Genomic DNA, 24,114 nt, shown 5'->3' with positions numbered 1-24,114 from the left:
TCCCCTCGAACATATTCTCAAGGGCAGTAGGTGACTGAGCGGTACCTAGACCTGTGCCTGGAGGTGACTGGGGTGTGTGGTGTGTGATTCCCGTGACAAGATAATTCTGAAGGCATCAGCTTGTCCGGTGGCCCTGAAGGTGTCACGTGATGTGAGCGGCCTCCCACCACGGAAAGGGGTGCCTGAAGGGACAGAATGTCAAGTTTTTTTTCGGAAGTCAGCTCCTCCCCAGCCAGCCTTACCCCCAAGGCATCCCCAGTCCGGGCTCTGCTCGAGGGAGGCTCTGGGTCCTGCTTCGCCTAAGGAACTCGGATGGTCCCCGAAAGTGAGACCAGGCACCAGATGCTGGGGACCTCTTCTCTGTGGGCAAGAATCAGGCCCGAAGTGAATTTGGGACCCTCCCGACGGAGGGTGAAGGGGAGAGGATGTGTCTGAGGAGCACTACTGTGGGCAGGGGTCCAGTACCTCCACTTAGGAGGGAGCCGTCAGGCGGGGGAGCTAGGCCTTGTCTACAGGCTGCGTTTGCATTTGAAGGTGACCTTGAACTTTTATAGAGTTTGAAGCTACAGCAAAGTAATCTGCTCCAGCCTTGCTCCTGGGCCAGAAGTGGCCAGGCAGCATCCAGCTGGGCATGGATCTCTGACTCCTGGGTAGTCTGCTATCTAGAAAATTCTCTGTGAGCCCAGTTTTCCTCCTTATAATTGTACCAGCTGGATCTCATTCGGCCAGCTGGAGCCAAAGGACGTCATCCGCTGCTCTGTGTTCTCCAGACGGCCCTGCCACGGTTAGCATCACTAGTATGTCCCCTCAGGTCTGCTCCAGGTGAAAGTCCTGCTCTTGGAACTGTTCCTCAGCATGAGGACAGCCGGGAGCAGAGTAGAAACGGACCCTGGGGGGCCCTAAGACTTTTCTTCCACAACCAGGCACATCCAGAATTTGCATATCTTTCCCCCCCCTAGATTTACCGCCTTTAGCCAATAGCTCTCCCCAGCTCTGCCTATTCACACCTCTCCCCACCAAAAGGCAGGGTTTTATATTTACCCTCTTAACCCTGTTTTAAGCTGCTGCTATCTTTTTGTATCTCGATTCCAACATCCCATTGTATCAGCTTTCTCTCCTAGCCTGTGTCTCCTGTAAATCTGATAAGCAGCCTTCTGTGCCTTTATCCAAGCCCCTGATAAAAGCATTAAAGAAGACATGGTCAAGTTCAGAGAAAGCCCTGTAGCCTCTAGAGAGCCCTCCAATTTGATATTGATTCATTAATTAGTCCCTTTGGACATAGTTGTTCAACCAGCTATGGATCTGGCTATCATCCTGTCCACAGGGAAGTCTGAGTCTATCAAGTGTCCTCAAACCCAGAAGTTCTAGATCTGAGCAGTCTTCCGATTCATCTGTCCAGGACCCCAATAAAGATGGGGAATAAAGATTCTCCTGGTGAATCCATGCCGGCTCCCGATGCCCATATGCCCTTTGATAGTTGTTGCCAAATTACCTGCTTAGTGATTAGTACTTGGTCAGAACTAGCATAAAGTTAATTTGTCCAACATTCCAGGAATGAATCTATCTCTTCTTTAGAAAACTGGGATATTTATCGACTTCCTCTGGACCCTCTAGTTTTCCCTGATTTGTCAAGGACTGCCATTTCAGGTTCTGGAAACATATCCGCTAGTTCTTCTAGAAGCTTCAAAGATAACTTTCTCATGCTAGCAGGCAAATTTGGTGGTTTTTTTTAAATGTTTATTTTTGAGTGAGAGTGTGCAAAAGGGGGAGGGGCAGACGGGGGGTGGGGGGGGAGACAGAGAATCTGAAGCAGGCTCCAGGCTCTGAGCTGTGAGCACAGAGTCCAACTCAGGGCTTGAACTCATGAACTGTGAGATCATGACCTGAGCAGAAATGGGGCGCTTAACTGACAGGCCCCCAGGTGCCCTGCAGGCAAATTTATTTAAAGCAGCTTGCTGCCTGGACACCATAAAGGAAAATGTCCTTGTGTTTGGCTATATAAATATCATATCTATGAAAAAATACCCCTCCAAAATAAAAGCCAATTACCAAAATGCTTGTCACAAATATGGCACAAGACTAATTTTTCTATCATGTAAGAAGTTCTTAAAAATCAAGTAGAAAATGAGTAGAGGACAAGAATAAGTATTTTATAGAAACAAGAAATGTAAAAGGCCAATGAGCATATGAAAATACTCTTAATCTCACACAATGCAAAAAGACAAGGCTAAATCTGTATGTTATCAGATTAGCAAAAATTAAAATTGGATACAACGTAGCACCAGCAAGGACATGGAGAAATGTGCACCTGCGTACATGGTTAATAAATGCGTAAATCCCTGCAGTATAAATTTGAAGGTTAGTTTAATATCTATCAAAATTTACATGCATATGGTTTTGTCTTTAGGGACTTGACCACATATCGCAAATGTATGTGTACTAGGATGTTTACTGCAAGGTTGTAATGGCATTAGAAACAAAGGTCTGTCACTATGTGGCTGGTCACATCGACACAGCTGTAAAATGAACCATTCAGCCTTTGGACAAGATGAAGTAGACCCACCTGGGCTGAAATGGGCTTTGACACATTAAGTGAATAACAGGTGCAGAACTGTCTGGAGGCATGATTCTATTTGAGTAAAAACTGTGTGTGTGTGTGTGTGTAAATATCTTGAAGGGTATGTGAGAAACCATCAATATCTCTGGGGAGTGCAACTGGGGTTTGGAGAGGGGGGAAGAAATTTTATCTTTGTATTATATCCTTGTATATAGTTTTGTTACTGTTTTTATTTATTTCAAATGGTTATTGATTTATTGTGACAGCGGGGGGGGGGGAGGGGCAGAGAGAATGGGAGAGAGAGAATCCCCGCGCTGTCAGCACAGAGCCTGATGCAGAGCTGGAACTCATGAACTGTGAGATCACGACCTGAGCCAGTCGAGAGTCGGATGCTTAACGGAGCCACCCGGACGCCCCATCTCTGTATGTGGTTTTATTTATTTATTTATTTATTTATTTATTTATTTATTTATTCATTCATTCATTCATTCATTCATTCATTCATTCATTCATTTTTTACCAATACCAAGCACGTGCATTTGTCTTATAATTTAAAAAATTGCTCTTTGTCTCTGGCTGTCCCTGCCACTCAGGTGTTCACCAGCAGCACCTTTGTCGGTTTCCCGATCCTTCTCCTTGATGGAGAACACCAGACAGGACTCGAGTTTCCTTCTTTGTCTGTCCTGCTTTAATTCAGCACCACCTGCCCCTTCTAGTGACTCCAGACTCTGAATGTGGTTAAAAGCCCTGTCGTTGCCTTTACTTGTTTTTCTATTGTTTTCGGTGCAGTATTTTCTCCTCAAATCATCCTCATTCTGGGCACAACCCTCCAAACTCTAGGCTCATTTGTGTCCTAACATGAGCTGTGTCTCTCCTTCCATCCTCTGCCTCGGTCCCTGGTAAACCTTAACTGCTATTTTATAAGCCTTTGTTTCTTCTTTCATATCCACTGTTTTCCTGGGTTGTAATCAGAGCACAGGATGTGGGACCATATCCATCTTTGCTCAGAAAGTTTTCATCTCCGCCTTCTTGAAGTGCAGGATATCTTCATTCAGCACAAACCCATCGGGCGCCAGGGTACTAGGGAGCCACAGTGGGGATTAGAAGGAAGCCAGCCCTCAAAGGACTCCACCAGAAGCAGAGTGCATGCTGATGAATTATAATGTAGATTATTTAAAATTTCATTGTGTCCACAGTAATGTTCCAACACACCCTTGACTTTCCTTGCAGACATTGAAGTCTCCTGGGGAGTGGGGGCAAGGAAAATGGATCATCTGGCCTGCTTCCCCCATCCCACTCCTAAGCTGATTGTAATGCTGTGGAGATAGAGCTTGAAAGGAAAGGGTGTTCCAGTTCTGGTTCTTAGGAAACCTCGGGGCACAAAGAGAGAGTAATTGGTAGGGACATGATTGTTCCTTTTCAGTTGGGGGTTAGAAAACAGAGTGATTAAAAGGTCTCTGAGCTTGGGAGAAAGTGTGTGTGTGTGTGTGTGTGTGTGTGTGTCTCTCTCTCTCTCTGTCTGTCTGTGTGGTGTGTCCCCACATGCGGAGAACCTGAGTTTGAGAATGAGGAAGTGTGCACACATTCATGAAATGGGGTAGAGAGGGTGGTGTAGGAATGTGGGGAGAGCTCAGGGTCCCTTCCCCCACTAGCATCAAAATTGCAGTAATCGCAGATTAAGTGCTGCTGACCCCAGGAGACAAGCTGCTCTGTTTCCAAGGGAACCACTGGCTCAATCAAGGCCCCTGAACGGGAGCGGGAGCCAGGATGAAGCGGTCCTTCCAACCTCCAGAGCAGCAGCCCTGCACAGCAGAGCCCTGAGCCCTGCTTCAGGCTGCTGAGGGACCCTGGGCAGGTCACTTACCCCCTGGCTGAACTTTCACTGGCAAGGATGCCAGGAGCAGCTGTGGTCCCTTGGCAGGCCCCTGGTCCTAGGAGGGGCGAGCCGGTGGCTGGAGAACATGGCTATCTCACCCGACCCCCTGCCCAGGTTTCTGAGTGACCTTGGGATAGTACCTTGGCCTCTCTGGGCATTGCTTCCCCATTTGCACAATTAAAGCATTGGACAAAGAGGAACCCACCAGTTCTATGACTTTCTCTTAAAACTCCCCTCGCCTGTTGCATCCAGACCCCCTGGCCCAAAGTGTGAGTGGAAGGGAAGACCCAGGATAGCCAGTCTGCTCGCTGATCTGCCCCTTCCAGATCGTTCCAGCTGTGCCATCTTCGTAGCAACCAATGCTTCCTCATCCTTAGGGGACGAGGAAGGAGTCCAAGGGGCCAACCGTGTTTTTCTCAGCAGCCTCAAGCAGGAGCACAGTTGGGAGTTGAAATGTCAGGAGGGGCTCCGAGTTGAGGAGAAGGTGAGAAGGGCGCCATCTTTCCACAGCCCTTCCGTGGGGCCACAGGAAGGTCAAGCGGAGAACCTACTCCCTGTCCAGGGAACCCTGGCCCGTGGACCTGTCCAGCCTCCACAGAACTTTCCATAAGGCGGTTCAGAATCTGAGGGGCAGGTCAGAGGGGCGTGGCAGTGCCGGAAAGAGCCCGTGGAGTCAGGCAGGCTGGTGTCACTCTCCACCCTAACCGGTGGTGTGTGTGACTAGGGGCAGTTCTCTGAGCCTCAGCCTCCTCATCTGTAAAACAATGATAATAAAGCCCCCTTAACAGGGTTGTTGTGAAGATTAGATGAGATAGGTAAGAGCCTAGAAGAAAACCTGGCGTGTGGCAAGCACTCACCAAATGGCATACTTCCTATTAAAAAGTGTTTTTATAGACCATTCAGGTCAATGGCTCTCAACCCTGGCTGCACATTAGAATCACTAAAAGAGCTTTTAAAAAATGCCCAGGTCTGCCCCAAGGACATCCTGGGATGGGCTCCATGCTTCAATATTTAAAATATTCCCCCAGAGACTTCTGTTTCTAGCCTCAGGGAGTAATAGGAATTGAATTTACCTCTCCATCTTAAACAACTAGAAATATGGACAAAATGCAGTATATGATGGTTTTTCAGACATTGAACAATGGGTATGACAGGACCATAATTGCTTAGGGAAAGGAAACAAAGAAGGTGAGCCCTACAATTCATCAACTTAACACTCCGAGTTAAGGAAATGGAAATTGAAGTTCAGAGAGACCAAGGTAGCTAGAATTTGTGGGACAGAGTACTCAGGAGGTGAGAACTGCAAAGAGGGCTCTGCAAGGGGTCCTCAGGTCTTTGGCTAAGAACTCATCTGAGCACGCGTGAAAGAAAGTTATCAGGAAAGCAACCACTAGAATACAATAGACCAGATAATTTCCAGAGCTGAGACGGGGCTGGGAATTGTTCTTGTTCACCCCAGCCAGAGTGGGAAAACCTTGTGATACAGAAGACATCAGTTAGAGTCCCCAGAAAGGTATCACCTTAGTTGTAGGGCTAAATTAGCCCTGGAATAAAGGGTGGTCTGGAATCAACCTAAAAACAGATAAAATAACCCTTGAGAGGATCCAACTATTTTCAGGTAACTTACTTGTGTTCCAGAATATAATTTGGGAATATTTATGGGAATACATAAAAACCCAGCACCCAGCAAGGTTCAATTCACAATGTCTGGCATCCAACCAGAAGTTACGAGGTGCCTTAGTTTTCTATTGCCATCTTACCACAAGCTTAGTGGCTTCAAGCAGCACCCATTTAATTTCTCACACTTTTTGCGCATCAGAAGTCTGGGCACAGCATAGCTCAGCTAGGTGCTCTGCTGAAGGTCTCACAAGGCTGCAATAAAAAAGTTAGTTTGCTTAGTTCTCCTCTGGATCTTGGGAATGTCTTTCCAGCTTAACCTTAGTTCCTGCGGTTGTAGGACTGAGGTCCATGTTTCCATGTCAGCTGGGGACTGCTCTCAGCTCTTTGAGGCTTCCCACATTTCTTTTTCTTATCGCTCTGTCTTCAAACCAGCAACAGTGCATCAAGTTCTACCTGCTCCAAATCTCCCTGACTTCCTCTTCTGCTTCTGCTTTTAAGGACTCAGTGTGATTATGTTGAGCTCACAAAGATAATCCAATATAATCTCCCTATTTTAAGGTTAAATGATTAGTAAACTTAATTATATCTTCAAAGCACCTTTCCCCATGCAAGTTAATATATCCACAGCTCCCTGGATTAGAGCACAGAATCTTCTTTGGGGCCATAATTCTGCCAGGTATGCAATAAATCAGGAAAATAGGACCTATTCCAGGTAAAAAAAAATCAAACATTGGAAATAGACCATAAATGAGAGCACAAATTAGTGGAAGAAGATATTAAAACAGTGATTGTGAATATGCTCCATATGTTTAAGTAGAGGAAAGTATGACCATGATAAAGAGAGAGCTAGAAGATATGTATATATATAAACCACCCAAAAGGAACTTTTAGAAATGAAAATTCGATATCTGAAATTCCACTGTATTTTTTTTCCACTGTATTTTTAATATCTGAAAATTCACTGGATGTGAGTAACCACAGAGTAGATGCTGCTAAAGAAAAGAGTGAACTTGAAGACATAGCAATAAAAATGAAGCACATAGAAAGGGAGGGAAAAAGAAATATAAAAGCTGTGGAACATTTTCAACCAATCTGAGCCACCAGAAGAGAGATTTTTTTGAACAAATAATGTCCAGAAATTTTCCAAATTTGATGAATACTATAAACCCCCAGATTCATGAACCTTAAGATTTGAACCCAAGTTCAAATCTGCTATAAATATTTATATATAAGTCTGTACATATGTAGGCAATATCGGGTAAATAATAACAGGATGGCTGGATTATATTTTCCCCAAGTCTGCACCTTGTATATCCACCCTCTTAAAAGTATTTTTAAAAGAACAACAATTTTATTTTGTCAAAGAACAACCATTAAAATTTTTTTTTAACATTTATTTTTGAGAGAGAGAGAGAGACAGAGCATGAGCATGGGAGGGACAGAGAGAGGGGGAGACACAGAACCTGAAGCAGGCTCCAGGCTCTGAGCTGTCAGCACAGAGCCCGACACAGGGCTTGAACCCACAAACTGCAAGATCATGACCTGAGCTGAAGTCAAGTGCTCAACCGACTGAGCCACCCAGGCGCCCCAAAAAACAACCATTTTAAATTTTAGTGAAATCCATTTTATCAATTTGTTCTTTTATGGGTCATGCTTTTGGTGTCCTGTCTAGCAAATCTTTGCCTAACTAAAGTGTATGTTTAATTGTCAAAAATCTGCCAAAGTCTTTTCCAAATGGTTGTACGTTTCACATTACCACCAACAATGTATGAAAGTTCTACTTTTTCCACATCCTCATCAACAATTGGCATACTCAGTCTTAAAGTTTGGCTGTTGTAATAGGTATGCAGTGGTACTTAGTTGTAGTTTTAATGTGCATTTGCCTAATGACAAATAATATTGAACATTTCTTTGCTTATCTGCTATTCATACATTTTCTTTATTGAAATAGCTGTTTCACAAATATTCTCTCCAAACTATACGTTATATTGTTTGTTTTCATATTACTGAGTTTCAAGATCTCTTTATTCTGGATACAAGTCCTTTATTAGATAAATGCTTTGGAAAGGTTTTCTCTGTGCCTGTGTCTTGTCTATTCATTCTCTTAAGAGTATTTTTTGAAGAACAGACATTTTTAGTTTTATCAATTAAAATTTATCAATTTGGGGGCGCTTAGGTGGCTCAGTTTGTTGAACGCCCGACTTTGGCTCAGGTCATGATCTCACAGTTTGTGAGTTCGAGCCCTGTGTCGGGCCCTGTGCTGACAGCTCGGAGCCTGGAGCCTGGAGCCTGCTGTGGATTCTGTGTCTCCCTCTCTCTATGCCCCTCCCCAGCTCACACGCTTTGTCAAAAAAATAATAATAATAATAGATGTTAAAAAATAAATAAAGTTTATCAATTTGTTCTTTTATGGATCATGCTTTTGGTATTATGTCTAGCAAATCTCTGCCTAAGGTAACAAAGATTTTCTTCTAAGTTTTCTTCTAGAAGTTCTATAGTTTTAGGTTTTACATTTAGGTCTATGATTCATTTTCAGTTAACTTTGGTATTTGACATTTGTATGTGGTATAATATGGTTCAGAGTCGGTTTTTAATTTTGCATATGAATATCCATTGTTCCAGTCCCATTTGTTGAAAAGAATATCCTTTCTCTACTACATTGTCTTTTTGCCTTAGTAAAGAATCAGTTATCCATATGTGTGGCTCTACTTCTGGACTCTGTTCTATTGAAATAGGTTCTGACTTTAAGCCAGTTTCATAGTGTTTTGATTACTGTAGCTTTACAATAAATCTTGAAATCAGATAGTTTCAGTTCTCCAACTTTGTTCTTTTTTACAATTTCTTGGCCTTGTGAAATCCTTTACATTTCCATTTAAAATTTAGAATCAAATTGTAGATGTATACAAAAAAAACCTGATGGGATCTTGATTGGGATTTCAGGCAACAAATAGAACAATTTTGAGAGAATTAGTGTCTTCATGAGACAAGTCTTCTGATTCATAAACATGTATGCCTCTCTGTTTTTTAGTTCTCTAATGTCTCTGAGCAATATGTCATAGTTTCTAGTGTACAGAAACTGTAATATATTATTAAATCTATTTCAAAGTATTTAATATTTTCTTGCTATTGTAAATGGCATTTAAAAACATGAATTTACCCCTCTCCCTCAGTGGTTGTGTGTGTGTGTTTGTGTGTGTGTGTGTGTGTGTGTGTGTGTGTGTGTGTGTGAACTGTGCTGTCTTTATTTTATGCCTTTTTCCTTTTTACACAGAGAAATAAAGGTCTAGAAATAAAAATTAAGTAAAATGAAAATAAAACTTTGAATTTAAAATTTTTCATTCCTAGTATACAGAAATACAATAAATTTTTATATCCTGTTACCATGTCACTTATCAATACTGGTAGCCTTTTTTTTTTTTTTTAATCCTTTAGGGTTTTCTACTTAGACATAATCACATCATCTATGAAAAACTTAGTTTAAATTTTTCCTTTCTAATTGTTGTGCCTTTCCCCCCCCCTTGCCTGCTTGCACTGGCTAGGACCTTCAATGCCATGTTCAATAGAAGTGGCAAGAGTTAGAGCTTCTGGGTGGCTCAGTCAGTTAAGTGTTCAACTTCAACTCAGGACATGATCTCATGGTTTGTGAGTTCAAGCCCCGCATCCGGCTCTGTGCTGACAGCTCAGAGCCTGGAGCCTGCTTCTGATTCTGTGTCTCCCTATCTCTGCTCCTCCCCTGTTCATGCTCTCTCTCTCTCTCTCTCTCTCTCTCAAAAATAAATAAACATTAAAAAAATTTGTTTTAAAGAAGTGGCAAGAGTAAAAGTTCTTGCCTTGTTTCCAATATTAGGGGAGAAACATTCAGTCTTTCACCATTAAATGTAATATTAGCTTTCAGTTTTTTTATAGATGCCTTTTCAGGTTGAGGAAGTTCCTGTTTATCCTAGTTTGCTAAGAGTTTTCTTTTTAAAATCGTGAATGAATATTCAATTTTCTAAAATGCCTTTTCTACATCTATTAAGATGATTAGATAATTTTTCCTTTTTAGTCTAGTAAGCTGGTGAAATACATTGATTTTTGAGTATTTAAAGAACCTTATATTTTTGGGATAAACTCCACTAGTCTTGGTGGATTACCTCTCTCATATATTGCTAGATTCATTTCAGCAATATTTTATTAAAGTATTTTGATTTTTATTGATGTGGGGTATTGGACTATAGGTTTCCTTTTTTTATATAATGTTTTTGATTTTGGTATCAGGGTAATGCTTGCCTCATAAAAGGAATTGAGAAGTGTTCCCTCCTCTATTTTCTGGAACAGTTTTTGTAGAATTGATATTATTTTGTCCATAAATGCCTTGTGGAATTTACCAGTGAAGCCATCTGGGCCTGCAATTATCTTTATGGGAAAAAGTCAATTTCTTTCATAGACATAAGGTGATTCAGGATATCAGTTTCTTCTTGAGTAAGCTTTGGTGGTTTGTGTCTTCTCAGTTGTTGAATTTATTGGCATGCAGTTGTTAAAAATAACATTCCTTTATTATCCTTTTCATGTCTTATAATTTGTAGTGATATCACCTCTTTGATTACTGATATTGGTCATTTGTGTATTATCTCTTTTTTTTTCAATTAGTCTTGCTAGAATCTAGCAATTTCATTGATCCAAAAGAACGAATTTGTTTTCATCAAATTTTTCTATCCTTTTTCTGTCTCATTAATTTACACTTTGATGTTTACTATTTTCTGTTTTCTGCCTGCTTCAGGGTTCACCTGTTCTTCTTTTTCTAGTTTTTCATGCAAGGTCATGACCTGAGCAGAAGTTGAATTTATTAATTTGAGAACTTTATCCTTTTTCAATGTGAGTATTTATTGTTATAAACTTCACAAGTACTGCTTTAGCAGCATCCCACAAATTCTAATATTATACTATCAAATACTGTCAAAAGGCTGTCATGTCAGAAATGCTGTCCCCCCGCCTTTTTCAGTTAGACTTTATTTTTACAGAAAAATTGAGAAGATAGTATAGAGAGGGGCTTTTTTTCTTTTTTTTGCTCTGAAGTTTTCTTTGATATTAAAATAGCCACTCCAGCTTTCTGTTGTTTAATGTTAGAATGTGATATCTTTTTCTATCCTTTAACTTTTAAAATAATTTTTTAAATGTTTATTAATTTTTGATAGAGCAAGGAAGGGGCAGAGTGAGAAGGGGACACAGAATCCAAAGCAGGTTCCGCAAGGCGCTATGAGCAGAGAGCTAGATGCAGGGCTCAAACTCACCAACCTTGAGATCATGACCTGAGCTGAAATCAGACACTTAATGGGCTGAGCTACCCAAGTGCTCCATCTAACCTTTTACTTTTAACCTAATTATCTCTTTATAGTTAAGGTGCTTTTCTTATAGCCAGCATATAACTGAGTTTTGCTTTTTTATTCAATCTGATGATTTCTGCCTTTTATTGAGGGTATTTAGACCATTTTGCATGACTATAAATATCTTCATTTTGTTTTCATTTTTAAAAGATATTGTCACTGGGCACAGAATTCTAAGTTGACATTTTCCCTCAGCAAATTTGAAAGTCGTATTCCAGTGTTTTTTGCTTTTGGTTTTCTCGCAAGAAATCTACAATATTATCTTTGCCTTTTTTCCTCTGTATGTAAAGTGTCTTTTTCCCTCTGCCCATTTTTAAGATATTCTCTTTGTCATCAGATTTTTTAAAATGTTTATTTGTGTGAGTGTGTGTGTGTGTGTGTGTGTGTGTGTGTGTGAGAGAGAGAGAGAGAGAGAGAGAGAGAGAGAGAAACACAGAATCCAAAGCAGGCTCCAGGCTCTGAGCTGCCAGCACAGAGCCCACTTGAACCCACAAACTGTGAGATCGTGACCTGAGCTGAAGATGGACACTTAACTGACTGAGCCACCCAGATGCCCCTCTTTATCATCAGTTTTGAGAATTTGATTAATATATGCCTTGTTTTCATATTCTTTATGTTTCTGTGCTTGGAATTCATTTAGTATCTTGGATTTGTGGCTCAATATTTTTCATCAAATTTGAAATTTTTTGGCTATTATACCTTCAAATATTTTTTCTATTCTCTCCACCCCATTTTATCCTCTCCTTTGGGGTTTCCAATTACTTTTTAAAAAAAATTTTTTTAGTGTTTATTTATTTTTGAGAGAGAGAGACACACAGAGTATAAGCCAGGGAGGAGCAGACAGAGAGGGAGACACAGAATCTGAAGCAGGCTCCAGGCTCTGAGCCGTCAGCAGAGAGCCTGATGTGGGGCTCAAATCACTGACTGCAAGATCATGATCTGAGCAGAAGTCAGACGCCTAACCGACTGAGTGACCCAGGTGCCCGTGGGGTTTCCAATTACTTATATATTAAGCTGCTTGAGGTCCCACAGTCAATGATACTCTTGCCATTTTTTATAGTTTTCATTTTGAATAATTTCTATTGCTATCCCTTCAAATTCACCAATATTTTCTTCTACTGGGTCTAATTTATCATTGATTTCATCTCATCTAGTTTTGATTAATTTCATCTTGTTTTCAATTCTAGATGTTCAATTTTTTAAAAAACTATCATGTACGTACTTAATTTTTTGAACATATGGGATATAGTTATAATAGCTGTTTTAATGTCCTTGTCTGCTAATCCTAACATCTGTTGTCAGTTCTGGATCTCTTTCAGTTAATTGATGACTCCCCTAAAGATGGATTGTGTTTTCCTCCTTTTTTATATGCCTAGTAATCTTTGATTGGATCCTAGACATTATGAATTTTACCTTGTTAAGTCCTGGATATTTTTATATTCCTATATTGTGTTTTCTTTTTTTCCCTCTGGGTTGATGCAGCTAAATTACTTGGAAAACGTTTGATCCTTTTGAATCTTTTATGGTTTGTTAAGGAGATCTAGAGCAGCATTTAGACTAGAGCTAATTATTTCCTATTATTAAGGAAGTACTTCCTGAGTATTCTACTCAACAACTCATGAATTATTAGTTTTTCCAGTCTGGCACATGGGAAGAGACACCATCTCTGGTTCTGTGTGAGCTTTGGGTACTGTTCTCTAATCTTTTCATATCGTTTTCCCCTCCAGACTTGAGTGGTTTCCTCACATATTCACTGATCCGGGCTCTACTGAATATGTAATGCACTCCCTCCGTAGCTCTCCAACATTTTTCTCTTTGCTACTCGGGCTTGAGAATTCTATCTGCCTTCATCTCACTGGATGCTTAGTTTTGTCTCCTCCAATCAAGAAGTCCACTAGGCTCCACCTGAATTCTCCCTTCCTGTGCCAAGGCCTGAAAACACTTTCAAGGCAATAAGACAAGGCAATTGTAGGGCTGGCTGGGTTCGTTTCCTATTTCTCAGAGATCCTTCTCCTTTATCGCTTGATGTCTAGTGTCTTTAAAAGTGTTCCTGCTTCATCATAAAAACCATAAACACCCATTCATTTAAGTGATCACTACCCCCACCTCTCAACTCCTGGTGACCACTAATACACTTTCTGTCTCTGTGGATTTCTCAATTCTAGATATATCATATAAAGGAATCATTCAATTATATGACCTTTTGTGTCTGGCTTCTTTATTAGCATAATTTAAAAGGTTTTTAAAAAATATTTTTAATTCCAGTAAATTAACATACAGTGTAATGTTAGTTTCAGGTGTTTATGATAAAATATTGAAACTAGAGGGAATTGGTAGTTATACAACATTGTACACACACGAAATGCCACTAAATTACACACTTTATAATGGTTAATTCTGTGATATGTGAATTTTACCTCAATAAAAAATAAATACATAAACCAATGCAAATAAATAAATAAATAAATGTGTTACTTCTTATATTGGGTCTGTTCTCTTTTAAAAATACTGTGTTGGTGGGGCGCCTGGGTGGCTCAGTTGGTTGGGCGTCCAACTTCGGCTCAGGTCATGATCTCGCGGTCCGTGGGTTCGAACCCCGCGTCGGGCTCTGTGCTGACAGCTCAGAGCCTGGAGCCTGTTTCAGATTCTGTGTCTCTGTCTTTCTCTGACCCTCCCGTTCATGCTCTCTGTATCAAAAATAAATAAATGTTAAAAAAAAATTTAAAAAAAAAAATAAATAAAATAAAAATAAAAATACTGTGTTGGGTGGGAGGATAAATCTGGTCCCTGTTACTCTTTTCTTGGGCCTATAATTGATTATTTCAAGATAATATAATAACAATGTATTTGAGGTTTAAAACATGTAGCAGTAACATGGATAGTGACAATTTACAAAGGATGGGAGAGGGAAAATGGAAGTAGATATGTAAGGTTTTTACAGTATATATGAAGAGGTATGATATTACTTGAAGGTAGAATGTGATAAATTAAACATATATAATGCAAAATCTAGAGCAATAAAGAAAATATAAAACCAAAAAACCCCCAAATCTAATAAAAGAAAATGGAAACAATAAAGAACCATAAGGTAAATGAGAAACAAATAGCAGGATGATAAGTTCAAATCAGTAATATAAATAATTACATTGAGTGTAAAATGATCTAAACATTCCAATTAAAAGGCAGAACTTTTAAGATAGGGTAAAAAAGCAAAACAGAACAATATGTCATGTATAAAATGCCTATTTAATGTATGAAGACACAGATAGGTTAGAAGTAAAAAGATGAACAAATATATACAAGGCAAACATTAATCCAATGAGATCTAGAAAGATTAAATCAGAAAGAGTAAATTTCAGAAGTAAGAATATTACCGGGGATAAAGAGTGACATTTCATCATGATAAAGAGGTCAATTAATCAAAAGGGCATTATAATCCTAAATATATTTGCACTGAGCATAGAGGTTCAAAATGTATGAAACAACTTATAGAACTAAAAAAGGAAGTAGACAAATCTACAGTTATAGTTGGAAATTTCACATTCCTCTCTCAGTAATTGACAGAACACGTACACAAAAAAAGTCAGGAAGAATAGAGAAGAAGTTAACAACACTATCAATAAACTTGACCTAATTGACGTTTATGGAACACTCCACTCAACAGCAGCAGGATGTACATTCTTTTCAAGTGCTCGTGGAATGCTTATCAAGAAGCAGCATATTCTGGATCATAAAACAGAATCAAGAAGATTGGACTCAAACAGAGCATGCTCTCTGAACACAACAGAAATTAATTTGGAACCAACAACAGAAAGATATCTGGAAAAGCCCCCAATATTTGGTAATTAAAGAACACATCCTTAAATAAATAGTGGACCATACAAGCAATCACAAGGAAAATCAGAAGATATTTTACATTGGTCAAAAATGAAAACAAAACATTTTCAAATGTGTGGGGCGCATCTCAAGCAGTGCTTAGAGGGAAATTTATAGCATTAAATGATTGTACTGGAAAAAGAAGAAAGGTCTTAAAGCAATATAATAAGTTTTACTTCAAGAAGCTAGAAAAGAGAAAATTAAAAGTAACCAAGAGAAAATAAATAATAATAGGAGAAATTTTTAGAAAGAGGGTTGGGGTGTGGGTGGCTCAGTCGGTTGAGTGTCCCAGTTCAGCTCAGGTCATGATTTTGTGGTTCATGAGTTCGAGGTGCACATTGGGCTCACTGCTATTAGTCTGTCAGCACAGAGCCCACTTCTGATCCTCTGTCCCCCTCTTTCTGCCCCTGCCCTGCTTGTGCTTTCTCAAAAAATAAACTTTTTTTTTAAGTAGAAAGAGAGTTAAGTGGGAGAGAAACTGAGAAAGAGTTCAAAAGCTGGTTCCTTAAAAATATCAATAAAATTGACAAATACTAATCAGGGGAAAAAGAGGGGAGGGGTTAAAAGAAGAAACAAATTATCAAAATACAGAATAAAAGAGAGGCCATCGTAGATGCTATAGGTATTGAAAGGATAATATAAAAGAATACTGTAAACAAATTCTGGCCAATAAATTTGACAACTTAGATGAAGTAGACAAAATATTTGAAATTCACAAACCACCAAAGCTCACTCTAGAAGAAATACAAATTCTGGATAGCCTTTTACTTATTTTTTAAATTGAAATATAATTCATACAGCATAAAATTTCATCTAACACAAAATTCACTATCTTAAAGTGTGTAATACAGTAGTTATTAGCATAATCAGAAGGTTGTACCATCATCACCTCTATCTAATTCCAGAACATTTCATCACCCTAAAGAGAAACCCTGTGCCCACTGATAATCACCCCTCATTTCCTTCTTCCTCTAACCTCTGACACTACTAATCTTTTCATCCGTATGGAGTTGCCTATTCTGAACACTCCATATAAATGGAATCAGAGAATATATAACCTTTTGCATTTGGCTTTTTTTCACTTAGCCTAAATTTTCAAGATTCATTCAAGTTTTTCCTTGTATCAGTACTTCATTCCTTTTTACGGCTAAAAAACATTCCATTATATAGACATACCACATTTTGTTAATGGACTTTTAGGCTGTTTTCACTTTTTGACCATTGTGAATAATGTCTCTATGAAGGTTTCTTTACAAGATTTTGTGTGAATGTGTGTTGCCATGACTCTTGGCTATATACCTAGAAGTGGAATTCATATGGCAACCCACTTTTAGCTTTTTGAGGAGCCGCCAAACGATTTCTACAGTGGCTGTACTATTTTACATTCCCACCAGCAGTGTATAAGGATTCTGATTTCTCTACATCTTTACCAAGACTTGTTTTCTCTCTCTTTTCAAATAGCTACCCTAGTGGGTGTAGTGTGGTATCTCATTGTGGTTTAGATTTGTATTCCCCTAATGACTAATGATGTTGAGGAACCTTTCACACGCTTATTGACCATTTGTATATTTTTTGGAGTAACATCTATTCAAATCCTTTGCCTATTTTAAAGATTGAGTTGTCATTTTATCATTGAATTGTAGTAGTTCTTTATATATTCTGAATTGTAGGCCCTTGTCAGATATATAATTACAAATACTTCCTTTCCATTCTTTGGATTGTTTTTTCACTTTCTTGATAGTGTTTTTTGATGCACAAAAGTTTCTCATTTTGATGAAATCCAATTTATCTATTTTTTTTCTTTAGTTTTTTATGCTTTGGGTATCATATCTAAGAAACTATTGCCTAATCTAAGGGGAAGAAAATTCACACCTATGTTTCCTTCAAAAAATCTTACAGTTTTGGGGCGCTTGGGTGGCTCAGTTGGTTGAGTGTCCGACTTTGGCTCAGGTCATGATCTCACGGTTCATGGGTTTGGGCCCTGCATCGGGCTCTATGCTGACAGCTTGGAGCCTGGAGCCTGCTTCAGATTCTGTGTCTACCTCTCTCTATGCCCCTCTGTCACTTGTACTCTGTCTCTGTCTCTGTCTCTCTCTCTCTCTCCAAAATAAAACATTAAAAAAAAGTCTTACAATTTTAGCTCTCACATTTAGGTCTCTGGTGCATTTTGGATTTTTGTGTATGGCAGGAGATGGGGTCTATTCATTATTTTGCAAGTGGATATCCAGGTGTCCCAGCACCATTTAAAAAGATTGTTCTTCTTCCACTGAACGATATTCATACCCTTGTTGGAAATCAATTGGCCATACACATATAGGCTTCTTTCTGAACTCTTAATTATATTACACTGATCTGTTGTCTATCCTTATGCCAGTACCACACTGTCTTGATTACCGTAGCTTCATAGTAATTTTTGAAATTAGAAAGTGTTAGTCCTCTAACTTTATTCCTTTTTATCACCTTTTGGTTATTTTGGGTTTCTTACATTTCCATATGAATTTAGGATAAGCTTGTCTATTTCTGCAAAAAAAAAAAAAGCAGTTTGAATTTTGATAGAAATTACATTGAATCTGTAGATCGATTTGGGAAGTATTGCCATCCTATAGCAAGTCTTCTGATTCATGAACATAGGATGTCTTTCCATTTATTTAGGTCTCCTTTAATTTCTTTCAATATTAATTTTTCATTTTTGGCGTGCAAGTAGGTATTGCATTTCTTTGGCTAAGTTTAGTCTTAAGTGTTCTTTTCGATACTATTATACATGGAATTGTTTTCCTAATTTCATTTTCTGGTGATTATTTCCTGAAATAGAGAAATATAATTGACTTGTGTGTATGGGTCTTGTGTCCTTCATCTTTGCTAAAGTCATTAATTAATTCTAATTGTGTGTGTGTATGTGTGTGTCTATTCTTTAGTGTTTTCTATATACAAGATCATGTTGTCTGTAAATAGAGATAGTTTTACATCTTCCTTTCCTGTCTGGATGTCTTTTGTTTCTTTATATGGCCTAATCCCCCTGGCTAGAACCTTCAGCACAATGGTGAAGAAGTGGTAAATGTGGACATCCTTGTCTTCTTCCTGATTTTAGAGCCCATATCTATTTAAAAAAAAATTTTTTTAATGCTTATTTTTGAGTGAGAGAGAGACAGAGCATGAGTTAGGGAGGGGCAGAGAGAGAGAGGGAGACACAGAATCTGAAGCAGACTCTAGGCTTTGAGCTGTCAGCACAGACTCGAACTCATGAACTGGGAGATCATGACCTGAGATATGGCTTAACCGACTGAGCCACCCAGGAGCCCCATAGAGCCCACATCTATTTTTAGAAGTTGATTCCATAGTTAGAAACATTCCCATAAGGAAAATTTCAGGCCTCAGATAACTTAATTGATTAGTGATATCAAACATTTAAGGATGAAATAATACCAGTTGTACAGAAAATCTTCCATAAAATGGAAGAGGAGGGAACACTTCCCAATTCATTTTATGAGGTAAGCACTACCCTGATATCAAAACCAAAGACATTACAAGAAAGGAAAGCCATAGTCCAACATCCCATATCAACAAAAAGCAAAATACATTAACAAAATATTAGCGAACTGAATCTACAATATTTGAAAAAGTTGATGCATCATGACTAAGTACAGTTTATCTCAACAATGCAAAGTTGTTTTAACATTCAAAAATCAATGTAATTTCACCACCTTAATAGAGTAAAACAACAACAGCATATGATTAGCTTAATAGATATAGAAAAAAAACATGCGAGAAAATTGAACTTTCATTCATGATTTAAAAATGAAACAAAACAAACTCAGCACACTATGAATTGAAGAGGACTTCCACACCTGAGAAAGGGCATCTATGAAAAATTAACACTTAACATGACTCTTAATGATGAGAGACTGAATGCTTATCCCTAGTATTGGAAACAAGGCAAGAATTTCCATTCACATCATTTCTGTGACACAATGTAACAGAGGTCCTAGCTAGTGCAAACACACAAGAAAAAGAAATTAAAAGTCTTATATATCAGAAAGAAATAGTTAAAACTATGTATTTTTTTGCAGATAATATGACCATTTGTCTATGTAGAAAATCCTAAAGTTTCAATTCAAAAAGCTACTAGAATTGATTAGTGAGGTTAGCATGGTGACAAGATTTAAGGTTAATATTTTAAAAGTCAATTGTATTTCTGTATACTAAAAGTAAATAGATGAAATTCAAATATTAAAATATCACTTGTAATAGCACTAAAACTATCAAATACTTTGGAGTAGATTTAACAAAATATGTGCTCTTTCTGTGCACTAAAAACTTTTTAAAATACTGCTCAGAGAAATTAAAAATGATCTAAACAAAGGGAAAGACATTCTATGCTCATGAATCAGAAGACTCAATAGTGCTAAAAGATTCAGTGCATTTGCTACCAAAATCCCAGATGGATATTTGGAAAAAGTGGCATTCTATTCTAAAATTCATATGGAAATACAAAGAGTCCGGAATAACCAAAACAATTTTGAAAAACAAAACAAACTTGGAGATCTTCTGTACAGATTACTTGGAAATATTGCTATACTAGATTTCAAAGCCTGCTACCAGATTACATTAATCAAGACAGTCTTGCATTGGGATAACTGTAGGTTATTTAGCTCAATGCAACAGAATAGAGTCCAAAAATAGACCCAAACATATACGATCAATTAATTTTTGATGAATATGCTAGGGTAATCCAATGAGGAAAGAATAATCTTCTCAACAAATGATACTGGAGCAACTGGATGTTCCTGAGCAAAAAAATGAATCTCAATCTGTATTACACACCACCCAAAAGAAGTCACTCAAGGTGGATCATAGACCTGAAGATGTGTGCTCTGAAGCTCTAAACTTTTATGATAACACATGGGAGAAAAATCACTATGACCTTGGGTTTATTAGAAATTTAAATCTCTGATTAAAAAGCACCACAAACCATAAAAGTTGATAATGTGGATTTATTCCAAGTTAAAAAAAAAAAACAAAAAACCTTTGCTCTTCAAAATTTAATGATAAGAAGATAAAAAGTCATGCTATAGACTGGGAGAAAAATGTAAAGGACTTGTATCCAGAATTTGTAACAAACTCTTACAATCTCATAATAGGACAATTCAATAACACATGGGTGAAAGATTTGAATAGACTCTTCAGCAAAGATCAAAAAATGGAAAATACACACACACAAAGGTGCTCAGCATCATTAGTCATCAGGGAAATACAACTTAACCTGTAGTGAGATACATCTACACACTGGCTAGAATGGCTACAATGATACAGTCTAGCAATATCCAATGTTGACAAGAATGTGGAACATCTGGAACTCTCATTCACTGCCGGTGGAAATGTGAGATGGTGCAGCTACTTTGGAGAAACAGGTTGGCAGCTATTTGTAAACTAAACACATAGCAACCCCATTCTGAGTTATTTACCCAAGAGAAAGGAAAACATGCTCACACAAGGAATTTACTTGAATGTTCCTAACAGTTTTGCTCATGATAGCCAAATGGAAATAACAACCCAGGGGTCCATCAACTGAAAAATGGATAAACAAGTTATGGTATATCCATACAATGAAATACTAGTCAGCAACAGAAAGGACTCAACTATTCGTTTGCGCCACAACGTGGATTAATCTCAACTACATTCTGCCAGGTTAAAGAAACCAGACATAAAAGAGTATACTTTGTATGATTCCACTGATAGGAAATGTCAGAAAAGTTGAAACTTTAATGTCAGAAAGCTGACCAGTGGTTATCAGGGACCAGGGTTGGAGATGGGCGATTGATTATAGGAGATTATAAGGGAGTTTTTTCTGAGGATGGAAATGTTATATGTTGATTGTAGTCGTAGCTTTATGACTATATATATTTGTCGAGACCCCTCAAATTGTACACTTACAATTGGTGAGTCTTAGTATATGTAAATCATATCTCACTGAACAAATCAGGTCCCCAGGTAACTCTAATATACAGCCAGGGTGGAGGCCACTGACTCAAATTTACCACCTTATTTTATTGATGAAGAAACACCAAGGCCCAGCGAGGGAAAGCAATGAGAGACACCGAGTCAATGTGTATGCAGTGAGTGGGTGGGTGAGTGGATGAATGAATTGATGAATAACATGACTGAGTGAAGTTATGGCAGATCAAACCCTAGAAATCATGTCTTCTTGCACCCAGGTCTTTCCCCCTGCGTCGGGATTAAGGACAATTTGAGAATTCGCTGTTAATGGTGACCAGGAAACTACAGGGGTCAGAGCAGCCTCAGAGACAACCTGTGAGGCTTGTCAACAAGGTGGGTGGAGATCAGGAATAATGGCCTCGGGTCTGGTGGGCTTGATTACCTCTGACCAAGCTTCAGGTCCCAAGGCAGAATATATTTGAGATGGGGTAGATGGACTAGGATTGGTAGATTGGGGTAGAGCCCGGCTACTTAGAGTGGGGTCCAAGGAGCAGCATCAGAATTACTTAGAAGCTTCTTGGAAATGTCAGTCTCAGGGCCCATCCTAGACCACTGGATTAGAGTCTGCTTTTTAAAGTTTGAGAAGTACTCCAGAAGAGGACTTCGGAAAATTTGGGGAGCTGCGGGAGAGGACAGGCCCAGAGATCACGTTTGATTTTTCTCCAGAAGCAGTGAACAATACAGAGAAGAATGCTGGCCAGGACAGGGGCAGGAGTCAAGAACCAGTCACCGTGGGCAGGTCACTTTTCTTTCCTGAGCTTTAGTGTTCTGGTCTATAGAATGGGCATATGGAGAATTCCTGCCCAGCATACCTGTCAGATGGAGAAAAGGAAAAGGAAGTGTGCAATCACCTTGGAAGCTGTTGGCTGCTGCCATACCTGCTGCCACAGCCCTCTCTGTCCCCCTCTCCCTGTGCTGCATGACGTGTTGGTTTCCATTCCTAGCACACCCTGACCTCCTAGCTCCCAGCTCAGGCCCAGCCCCACAGTGGGTGCTCAGTAAATTCCCATGGCCTGATGGCAGTTTTATGGCCATCTGGTCCCCCTTTCACATTGCTCTCCTTACTGGTTTCTGAAGGTAGATAAGAACAAGCAAGAAGATCCATCTCAGGTATGTTAAGTGGAGAGGAAGAGTTGCAAACAAGGATAGTTAATGGGAAGTCTGCTCAGGAGTGCATGTTCTTGGGGCTTTCCTTATACCTCTGGCCTCAGGGGCCTCTGAACCTTCTGAGACTTCCAATAGTTGGTTCCTGGGACAGCTGACTATTTTAACAGGAGCCTGTCCTACTCGTACATGGTGGTTACCAGGGACAGGTGGGTACTTTCAACTCCAGCTTCCCCTCAGGAGGAGGACTCAGGTATAAGGCAGGATTGCAGCAGACTGGGCTCTTGCAGCCTGAATGCTGGCAGGCCCCTACCTGGTGCTGGCAGCCGGATCTCATTCCTGCTGAAGAATGGCCAGTCCAAGAGCATACGGCCCACAACATGTTTAATCCTTGGCCCCTGTGGCTCTGCCACATGCCATGTGATTCCCCTGGCACACACAGTCACCCCCTGCATTCATTTTCCTCCCTCAATATACCAATGTTATCCCTTTGGAACATGTTGTTAATCCCTCCCGCCTATATTATCTCTCTTCTGGCATGCGTTCCTACCTCCACAGCATCAAATGAACTCGCCTTGCATTCACTGCAACCCTCTGGCATTAACTGCTATTTCTGGAGTGCCTGGGGACACCACTGGCATGAACTGGCACTCATCCTGGCACAGGAAAGGCTTCCCTGGCCATGGGCATGCTCACTCAGTATGCACTGAATAAGGGCTAACGCATCTTTTCTGGTTCTCATTCTATGTGTGAACTAGGAGGCATTTCCCCCCGCCTTTTTCAAGGTCCTACAAGAGCAATTGGGATTAATTTCATCTCTAACTGTACTGTTCTTAGCAGCAGTGGTGTCTACATTGCTCTCAAGCCTAACACAGCCAAAACAGACCTTTTGATCCTGTTCCCCTCTCAGTAAGTGGCACTGTTCTCTACTCACCTACTTGCATAAGCCAGAAACTCCAGGACCGTCCTTGATCCTTCCCTTTCCTTCATTCCCCGTATCCAAACCTGCTGGTACCCCAATGACCTCCATGTTTCTAAATCCAGTGATCACTTTGCCATACAAGTCTATATTAGCTTCCTGTGGCTGCTATAACAAAGCCAACTTGGTGGCTGAAAACAATAGAAATTTATCCTCTCTCAGCTCACTGGACCAAAAATCAAGATGTCAGCAGGGCCACATTTCCTCTGGAGGCTCTAGGGGAGAACTGTTTCCTTGCCTCTTCCAGCTTCTGGTGGCTGCTGGCATTCCTTGGCTTGTGGCCGCATCACCTCAGCCTCCCTAGCTACATTGCCTCCTCTTCTGTCTGTGTCAAATCTCCCTCTGCCTCCCTCTTATGAGGATACATGCATTTAGGGCCCACCTAAATTATCTAGGATAATCACTGTATCTCAAGATCATTGATTCAATCACATCTGCAAAACCCCTCCCCCCCTTTTTTACTGTATAAGGTAACATTCACAGGTTCTAGAGATTAGAGTGGGGATATATTGGGGGAGGGCATAACTTAGCATGACACCCCAACGTACTCAGCAGTTAAGAACTGTCTTTGAAGCTATTTTTTCTCTTGGCTTCTATACATCTCCTCCTTCATTGGCCACTCCTTCTCATTTGCCTTTGTAAAACTCTACTAGTAGGATTTCTACCATCCATTCAGTTGCTCAGGCTGAAAACCCATGAGTCATTTTTGCTTCCACTTTCCCCTCATGTCCTTCCACAACCAGCC

This window comes from Panthera pardus, unplaced genomic scaffold (genome assembly GCF_024362965.1).
Source record: "Panthera pardus isolate Hobbes unplaced genomic scaffold, ASM2436296v1 HiC_scaffold_22, whole genome shotgun sequence".
In the NCBI taxonomy this organism is placed as follows: domain Eukaryota; kingdom Metazoa; phylum Chordata; class Mammalia; order Carnivora; family Felidae; genus Panthera; species Panthera pardus.
The sequence above is the reverse complement of the archived record's forward strand: the minus strand, read 5'-3'. Positions refer to the sequence as shown.